Source organism: Silene latifolia, chromosome Y, assembly GCF_048544455.1.
Source record: "Silene latifolia isolate original U9 population chromosome Y, ASM4854445v1, whole genome shotgun sequence".
Lineage (NCBI taxonomy): Eukaryota > Viridiplantae > Streptophyta > Magnoliopsida > Caryophyllales > Caryophyllaceae > Silene > Silene latifolia.
The window spans coordinates 174913196-174923389 of NC_133538.1; the positions used below are offsets into that span (position 1 = coordinate 174913196).

The window sequence follows — 10194 nt, forward strand, 5'->3', positions numbered from 1 at the left end:
ATGCATTTGACAAGAAATCGAATGTCATAAAAGTGCAAAAATGATGAACATGTTATGCAAGGAGTACTACTCTCAATTTCTATCTAAACCGGTCATGAATGTCACCAGTTATAAGGCTCTAAATCTCAGAAATTGTAAGTAGGTTGCCAATTTATCAGCTCAAGTCTAAACAGTCAGCTATATTTGAACAAAACTCGTAGATTATGCGTAAGACTCAGCTAATAACCGTCAATGAAAGTGCAAGGCTCAAGTAAAATGACAAGTTAAAGTGCAGTGTCATCACGAAAATCAACCGTTCCGACTCAACCTATATGCAAAAATAAACGTGAATATTTTATTAATTTTTCTGAAATTTCCTATTTTTTTGGATTTTATGATTTTATGATTTAAATAAATGCAATGCAAGCTGAAATAGAAACGTGAATGCAAAACAAATGCAGACTCAAAGGATGCATTACCCTCCCCAAACCAAAACGGACAACGCCCTCGTTGTCCTCCAGCATACACCAGCAGATATATACAGGGGAATGAGGATATACAACCAATAAATGAATGAAAGCAATAAAATAAAAAGGAGACAAAAGAAAATAAAAGAGCAAGAATATACATACAAAGCACGAACTTCCCCAAACCAGCCTGAAAACTGGGTAAGTGAGTAGACTAGTAGCTACTCGTCAGCCTCCTCTGTCACGTCCTCCACCGTCACCATGAAGTCCGAGTCCTCCTCCTCCTCTGCTCACCCTGAGCTCTCGCTGCCGCCGCTGCTACGTCCTCCTCCTCCTCCTCACTAGCTGACTCAAGGTACCCCTCAGCTGGGTACCGGTAGAAGGACGGGTGTGGCCAACCCTATGGAATGGGACGGTGTCGCCTCATGTGATACTCGTACAAAGGGAACAAAGTAAGAGCTATGTCCCTATGCATACGAGCCTGTCTCTCTGCAATCTCAAGCAACAAACCGTCACGGTGCCCTTGGTCCATGACCGCAGACGCCTCAAAGGATGGAGGAGAAACAAAATTATCCGGAAGAACCGGCTGTGCCTGGTCGGGCGCAGGAGTAGGAGTAGGAGTAGGGATCGAGCTAGGAGTGGCCATGGAAGTCTGGCCACCCGTAGGAGGTGTGAATCCCTCTCCGGTCTCAGGTCGACGCCGCTTCCTAGAAGCGGGCAAGGTAGTAGGTGGTCAGAGTGATATATGGTACATGGGTAACGGTGGTGGTAAAATGCCCCGTGCGACAGTGGGCAAGGGGACGAGACGAGGAAGGGTGGTGCAAGGAAGGTCGACGGACAAGGAATCACTAATATTCCAAGTCCGGTAGTCAGAAGTCAGCCAAGTCATGGACAACATAGATGCTCGGTCCAGGAACCTATCTCCCGGTATATACGGTAATTCACGAGGTAAAGCAGGGAGGAGAGAACGAGCAAGGAAGGTGGCTATGCCACCACAGACAATGGTGCCCGTGGTCTTCTCCCCCAGAGACTGGAAGTACTAGGCGGTCAGGTAAGCAATGTTGAGGGCAAAGGGACCCTCGCTGTCAATGTTCAAGTACCCGCCCAGAATAGAAAGCTCGGTGTTAGTCACGTTGTTTGGCTCCTTACGGCCAAAAATAGTACTTCCCATCAGTCGCAGGAAGTAACGGGCAAGGGGAAGGTGGACCCGAGCGAGCCGTCGCTCCTCGTAGGTAGTCTGTGCCAAAGTCCGCCAAAGCTGACGGGTGACCTTCCTAGGGGCAGCAGTGGCTCCCGTAAAGGAAAGGTCAAGTCTAGTACCAAACTCCTCCAAAGTCAAAGAAAAAGTCCGGTTTTACAACCGGAAAGACACAGAAGCACAAGTAGGGGCAGCGTCGTGTACCCCGGAGGAGAAGGTAAAGGAGCTGAAAAACTCAAGGGTCAGCTCCCTGAAGGTGTAGGCACTCATGGTCACAAGTGCAGCCATCCCCGTACCCCTCAAAATCTCACACACCGGTTCGTATATACCAAGCCTTTCAAGTGACGAACGGCACAAAAAGCGAGTTGGGAGAAAGTCACAGTCTACTAAAGCATAAAATCTAGTGCGATGAATACCGTTAACAAAAATTACCTTGGGGTAGTCGGGGTGCGAGTCGAGAGAGTCGTCCCCTCGGATGGTAACACGACCAGCAGAACGGCCAGCAGCAGGTGTGGCTCGTGCACGACCCCGACGTCTAGAACCTCAAGTTGAAGCCCGTCCTCCAACGGGACGAGGAACTAGAGCCGCCGTGCAGCACATGACTGCGGGTGACCACGCACTGGGTTGTCATCGTACTGGCACTAGGCCCTAGTAGCCAATGAAGAAAAGCAGAGACCGACAGAGGAAGAAGAGCTAGCAAGCGGTGCTAAAAAAGGCAGAGGGCTGTGACAGAGGTGGAAGGCGAGAGGCTAACAGCGAGCTAGCAAAGAATAACAACGATACCAAATGCCACGTAACAAGGAACACAGGGAGAAGCGTGGCAAGTGGTACTAACGGAAGTGGAGACGGTGGTGACAAAGAGGACCACCGTCTCGATCAAGGACAGACTAATGCATTTAACCGGAATAGGGCATAGAGCTACTGTCCATCCTAATCAAGTAAGTAAGGGGAAACAATAATCAATTAACAATAAACAGCAGTAATTCCCCAAATCAGTCGAAATTGTCGACTGAACAAACCCTAATTCCCAATTTTTACCCCAAAAATTCGAAGCACACATGTAAACAACAATGAGGTAAAGGGAAAACAATCATCAAATGAAGCAATTTAAACAGAAAACCCCAATTTCAGTCGAAAATTTCGACTAGCATAAACCCTAATTCATCATTACCCTAATTGATTAAAGCAATTAAACAACAAGAGGGTAGAAGGGATGCTTACTTGATGATTGAAACCTACAATAGAAGCACTTAATCGACAAAAACGATGCAAAGAAGGCGATTTTTCGAACCCAAAAACCGCAAACCCTAACTCCTCAATTGACCGCAAAAATGAACAATAATCAAAGGGAAAATAAGGGGGAAATGTCGAGTAATCAGCAAAGAACAAATTATAGGTGATTGATTTGGCAGTGGTCAAGAAATTAGAGAGGATTTGGGGGATTTGATATGAGAAAGACAAAAAATGAAGAAATAAGGAATAAAGGATGAAAATAGGGAGTTTAAGAGTGCTCCCTGCGCGGGATTTTCAATTTCACTCGATCGAGTGATTTAAAATCAGTCGATCGAGGAGTTTCAACATCAGTTCGCTCGATCGAGTAAAAAGTTACTCGATCAAGAACTCCCTCTTTTTGCCTTTTCGATCGAACATCTGTAAAGTCCTCGATCGAACCTTTCCCTGCAAATTCCTCTTGATCGAGTACAAAAAGTACTCGATCGAGTGCTTTTCCTCGTATAAGTCCTTAAGATGCGTTAAAACTTCCCCAAACCTGCATAAAAACAATCGCAAACATATCCTAATATACCAAATCACAAAAATAATAGTCTATAGTCTTTCTAACTATACTAAAAATGTCTAAATTCTAATTGTCCTAAAAAACGCAATAAAGAAATTCAACGGAAATTTAAAATTAGTTTTTACAAATTGTTACACGGCGAATTTCCCCGCTCATTTCTCAAGACAATTCAGTAGCCCCACGGAGGGTTTCTAACTGGAGGACGTCCCTTCGGCATCATTAACCGTCCTCTTCACTCTCCATGAGCTTGAATTTGAACCAGTAGGAGGAGAATAGTTGACGTCTACGTACGCACGAACCTTTCTCATCCCTTTTTTGTTCTCACCAGCCTTGACGTTGTCATCCCCAATTTGATTGATTTTAATTGTACAATGACCCTTGACAGCTCCTACATCTTTTTCATCTGTACCTGCACCAAGGAAAACAGACGAATTCTCCTCCTTTTTGCTCTCAATCTGAGGCGGAGGGGTCACAATAGCAGCACACAATTCCAAATTTTCATCTGGAGTGTCAATATGAGGGTCAGTAGAGGAAAGGGCATTGCAAGGTTGGACTTGCATGGGAGCCCTGCGAGACTTAGACTGATGGAAAATTAATTCCTCGTCTCCTATCTGAAATTTTAGTGTCTTTCCCCTGACATCTATCACTGCACGAGCAGTGAATAAAAATGGTCTCCCTAAAATAATAGGGGTGTGAGTGTCCTCGAGTATGTCAAGCACTACAAAGTCAACGGGAATAAAGAATCTCCCGATTTTAACAGGTATGTCCTCAATGACACCTAACGGCCGTGATATACTACGGTCGGCCATCTGTACAGTCATGTTCATGCAATTAAATTTAGTCAAACCAAGTTTCTTAGCAAGAGACAAAGGTAAGACGCTCACGCTAGCACCAAGATCGCATAGCGCGTTATCTATCAAATAGGTACCTATGTGACATGGAAATGAGAAACTACTCGGGTCTGACTGTTTAGGAGGTAACTTATTTTGAACTAGGGTAGTCCCTACCTCGGTCAAAGCTACCGTCTCATGATCATTAATATGCCTCTTACGTGATAAAATTTCTTTCATAAATTTTAAATAAGAGGGTACCTGTGTCAGCAATTCGGCGAATGGAACAGTCACCTGCAAGCTTTTCAGGAGCTCGGCAAATTTACCGAATTGTTGATTGGCCTTCGTGTCCTGTAATCGCCTCAGGAAGGGCACGGTAATAGGTATCTCGAGCCCTTTGTTTCTTTCTTCCAACGTATCAGCTGGATCAAGCTCCTTATCACTCGATCGAGACTTTTTACCTCTCGATCGAGTCCTTCCTGGTGAAATATCACTCGATCGAGCACTAGCAGGCTCTCGATCGAGGACTCCAATATCAGCAGTGTTCGATCGAGCAAAATTACCACTCGATCGAACAGTTTCCTCAGCAATATCACTCGATTGAGTGGTTTGCACCTCTCGATCGACCTCTTCTTTATCCTGTTCACTCGATCGAGTAAGAATTCCCTTCGATCGAGTCCTTTCGTCATCAATTTTACTCGATCGACCTCCAGAAACCAGTCGATCGAGTATCTTCTTCGTGGCCAGCTCGTTTTCAGCAACAAATGACTTTATATCGTCATTTACTTCCTTCCTCGGGTCTGAAATATCCCTGTCATCAGATAATTTTGGTCCTTCATAGGAACGACCGATCCTCAAATTAATCAAATTCACCGTCTCATGTGGATTCTTCTCAGATTGAGACGGCAAGTGACCCTGTTTCCTCGTGGACTGGTTCGCGGCTAACTAAGCAACTTGAGTTTCAAGTGACTTGATGGATGCTTCTTTCTGTTGGTCACTTAGTTGCCATTGCTTTGTCAACAACTGCAACATCGACTTAAGCTCACCTAGCTCACTTACCCCACCTGAAGATAATGCACCTTGATTTGGAGGAGGAAAGGAAGGAGGCTTTTGAAAGCCTTGTTGAGCCTTATGAGGGGGGACATATGGTTGCTGCTGTTGTGGTGGAGGAGTGGGATTGAGCACATTTTGACTTGTCCACCTCAAATTGGGATGGACTGCCCCTTGATTGTTGTAATAAGAACCCCCTCCTTGCCTGTATTGTTGGAAAGCAAGGACATGTTCTTTCTCAGTAAGACAGTCAATAGCAGTATGACCGTCATCTCCTCCACATCTCTCACAAATGACAGTTTTCTGTCTAGTCAGCAAATGAACTGTCTGTGGCTCCCCAGCATTTTGCAGCTCAAATCTATCAAACCTAGCATTCATGGCTTCCAGCTGGGCCACAACTGCCTTGTCAACTGAATGGACTGTTCGAATACCGTCCCGTGGGTTCCCATATTCAGCATAATGGGTCGCCATTTCCTCAATAATGGCCTATCCCTTATCATCATCAGTATTCTTTTGAAATCTTCCGTTGGATGAGGCGTCAAGTATAGCTCTGTGGTCATCGTACAACCCATTATAGAACTGATTGGACAGAAACCACGGATCAAAACCATGGTGAGGAAGAGACCTCACCAACCTCTTGAACTGACACCAAGCTTCATAGAAAGTCTCATCAGGTGTCTGCTTGAAACTGGTAATCTTTGCCCTCAGCTGATTAGTGCGCTGTGGAGGGAAGTATCTTTTGTAGAAGGCAAGTGCGAGAGTTTCCCAGTTGGTGATACCAGCAGCTTCACGATCCAAATCGGTCAACGACTCACGGGCTGAGTGTAATACTCCGTATTTATAAGTCTTGGGGTACTCTATCGAGTAGGCCTTACTCTGTCGAGTAAGGGTAAGTTGCGTTTTAGAAAAGTTTCTGACCTGTAGGGTACTCTATCAAGTAGCCTTAGGTACTCGATAGAGTAAGGGGGTACTCTATCAAGTAGCCTTAGGTACTCGATAGAGTAAGGGGGTACTCGATCAAGTAGTGTTGGGTACTCGATCGAGTAAGGGGGTACTCGATCGAGTACCTTGGGTACTCGATCGAGTGTCCGGTTTTACGGGGAGTTTTTTCGAGTTTTGTTAATTATGCGATTAAGGTATTTAAACATAGCCGTCATTGTTTTAAATCACTTTTACAAAACCTAAAACCCTGTTTAAGAGAGAAAGCAACAAGTCCATCTTCTTAATCGCATTCTTAGCAATTCCCGGAGTTCAGACGGTCAGTTCTTGTCGTTGTTCGTACCGTTGAGTTCCTTACGTCGAGGGTAAGATCTATGTACCCTTTTTATTGTATTTCCTTTGATTTGGTTAAACCCTAATTTAGGGATTTGGGGGTTTTTGTGTAGATTGTGATTCGGTAGTGTTTGTATGTTTGTATGATAGGAGGAGGTTTTGTAGAAGAGCCTTTTTGATACAGCTGTAGATACCGTCTGCTTGTTGTGCTTTCCAGGTAGGATTTCCTACTCAGTATTAGTCCCATAATGGGATATTGGTGATGTGCTGTAGTTAGTTGTTTGATATGATGATTGTATTGTGTTTGTGGTTGTGATTCTTTGTTGATGGTTCTCGAGATGCGTTCTCGCTGAGTGGGGTCACTTGCGGGAGTGACTTCACGCCTAGTTTCGCCCTTCGTGGAACCCGCCACGGAAGGGGATGTGCACATTAATGGGACAGGGTTATCGCTCGGTATGATGAGCGGGGCTTAGGTGGGAACGGGCATGCGGTCCCCTCGCGCGGTGGTCCAAAGGATGGACGGTCGATATTGAGATGATGGGGATTGGTTGGTGGTGTGTGTGTGTGTGTGTGACACGGTTCAATTTGTCTGTTTGTCTTACTGTTGATATATATATATAAGTTGTGTGATTAGTATTGACCCCGTTTAAATGTTTTAAAAACTGTGGTGATCCATTCGGGGTGGTGAGCAGTTGATTGCTTAGGGTATATCTTGGATACGCGTGGGATCTAGTCGGGATGGAGTCATCACATATCGAGTCTTTAGTCTTCCATTTGTGTTTATTAGAACAGTTCCTTTCGGTTGGTTTATAGTTTGAGAAAAGTTGTATTTTGCTTACGCTTGGTTTTGTAATGTAATCACTTAAACTTATTTAATAAAGTATGTTTCTTCATTGTCATATGATTATCATGCCTCGGGTAACCGAGATGGTAGCATCCTTATACCCGAGTGGTCCTGGTAAGGCACTTGGAGTATGGGGTGTTACAAATGGTATCGAGAGCGACGATCCTGAAACTCAGTAACCAATGAATCTAATGAATCTAGGGAGTCAATTAAAATGAAACCGGGGTAAAGGTTGTAGGAGCTAATGCAAAGACTTGGGAGACGTCCTAAAGTCGCGAACTCGCCCTACAATTTTGAACCGGTCACCATGGGATATGTGTCGGGATCGTTATGTGCTTATTGTGTCTTTGTGTGTATTTATGTAGTAGTATGTTGTATGAATTGATGGATGAAAGATGATAATAACGTGAATTGTATGTTGGTTGATTGTAAAGCATGAAAGTATAATTATTGATACATGTAATTTGACATGTTATAATTACGCAAGGAAAAGTGTTTTGTCTATATATATATATAAAGCGATGTGTAAGTATACATGTTGTTGTTGTCGTGTTGAGTAAAAGTACGAAGGTTAGGAGTATGAATTGAACATGTCTTTGGGTGAATATGTTGAACGTATATGGTGGATAAATATGTGGTATGATGGATGAATTAGTGGAAAAGATGAATCATCGTGGTAGTAACATTTGAATAGGGGACTTGATGTCATGTATTTGTGATTTTGTTTACTTAAAAGTGATAGAATAAAAACATGTGGGTAAGTCATAATTGGCAAGTTAGATAAGCTAAGTGCATGATGAATGTTGTTGTTTGGCTTTTGAAAATAGTAACATATGATTATGAATACTGGTTTTATGAGTTTTGGGTTGTTTTCGTTTAACTTGGTTGTTGTTTGGAAGTAAAAATCAAATAATTATGTCGTCCGATTACAAAAAGTTGTTTTTAAACTGTTATAACTTGAGATGCGTAAATGATTTTAATGTGATTCCAATTGGAGGTGATAGCTTGTTCTTTTACGATTCTAACGATAGGTCACACGTCCAAAACGACCAAGAAATGAGTGAGTTATGACTTTTTCTTCTGACTGGACAGTGCTGAGAATTGGGGTACTCGATCGAGTAACTAGGATACTCGATCGAGTAAGGGGGCACTCGATCGAGTACCTTAGCTACTCGATCGAGTAGCCCTGGTGATTTGTTTTACGTGCTTCTGATCTTCACCTACTCGATCGAGTAAGTCCCTTACTCGATCGAGTGGCCTGTACTCGATCTAGTGACCCCTATTTTGGGTCATATGTTTATCTTTTGACTTCGTTGCATATTATGTTTAATTCAAAGGCGTTATTTTGCTTCTTTATGCATTGTTTTACATGTATGTTGGTCTTGACGCGTAAGTTACCCAATTTTGTGGTGTAAAGAGTGGCACCTATGATGAGTATGAGTTCGGTGGGGAGGACATGATTTATATGTGTTGGGATTAGTAAGACTTAATTGAGGCATAGAGCATGTTGTGTGAGACGATATGAGTGACATGATTGTATGTTGAGTAATGAAAATGTAAGTGAATGTGGGCAAGGCATGATGTAAGTTTAAGGAACGTGAGAATGAAAAGATTGAAAGAAAGGATGTGGATAGTAGCAACCTGAGATGTATAATAAATTATGGAGGGAGATGGTTAGAAATAGTGTTGAGTAAGAACATATGTAATGAAAGGTCGTTTGGAAATAGTGGTATATAGCGAACTTAATGGGACATGTCGTGACGTGGATTTGCAGGTAGTGACTGAGTTTGGAAATTTGTGTTATCGAGAGACGAAATTACTGTGTGATTTCCTTGGGTAATTAACGGTATTAAATGAATTATGATTTCTAGAGATGTAAAAAGGGAGATGCAATTGTTTGAACATTAAACGTTGATTCTATGGATAGATTAGTGGCAAGTGTGAGTGATAGCATAATAAGAAAAGATCCATGGTAAGAAAGAGTGGGATGATGTCGATAGAAAATAATGGAATTTGAGTTTTGGAGCAACGAAAGGGTAACTGGATTTCTAAAGAGTTAGCTAGAAAGAATAAGGAGTTGAACTATTAATTGGTATTATTGAGTGTAAAGAGAAAAGAAGGATAAAAGTAAGTCGAGGAAAATATTCACCTGGAGTTATGTGATATAAAGGTAAGGAATCATCGAAATGTGTGATATTATCATGAGGATGTTAGCTAATGGTTATATGGGAGCTTCAGGACAACATGTTTAATAATGAGTTTCGAGAAATTAAGGAAAGTAAGAAGTTAGTAGAATATCTGCATGATATGAGATTTTGGTGGAAAAATGGATGATGATTCAATTAAGGAAAATATTGGAAAGAATGTTGAGGTAATTTTGTTCATGGATTCGATGTTCGTTGTTTGGGATGTTAACCAAAGATAGAAAAGAAATCATGATGTTTAGAGATGAGTGAAGAGGTTTGATGTCCTGGACAAAGGTAGTGTTATGGTCTTTGACTAGTGGTTAAGGTTAAGGGTATATTAGAAAAGTGGCAATTCTAAAGAGGTCGATTTTGTAAAGACCGAATTGATAAAAGTATGGTTGTCAGGAAGTATAAGACATAGTCTTAGGAGGTGCTTTCTCATAATGAGTGTTAGTTGTATGGTTATGTATGGCGAAGAAGGTCTTTGGTGATGCGAATGGAAGAATGTGATGAGGGCCATGCGAGTTAAGCTCGGACAACAGGTAACCTTTGTTGAGTGGTAACTTACGTGGT

General features: G+C 42.5%; 1 non-coding gene across 1 annotated transcript; it reads left to right on the forward strand.

Moving 5' to 3' along the window:
* The first annotated feature begins 5923 nt into the window (after positions 1-5923).
* On the forward strand, positions 5924-6029 carry LOC141636721 (small nucleolar RNA R71). Its single transcript, XR_012541312.1, has one exon. It is a non-coding gene; the product is annotated as a small nucleolar RNA R71 (small nucleolar RNA).
* Positions 6030-10194: the final 4165 nt, after the last annotated feature.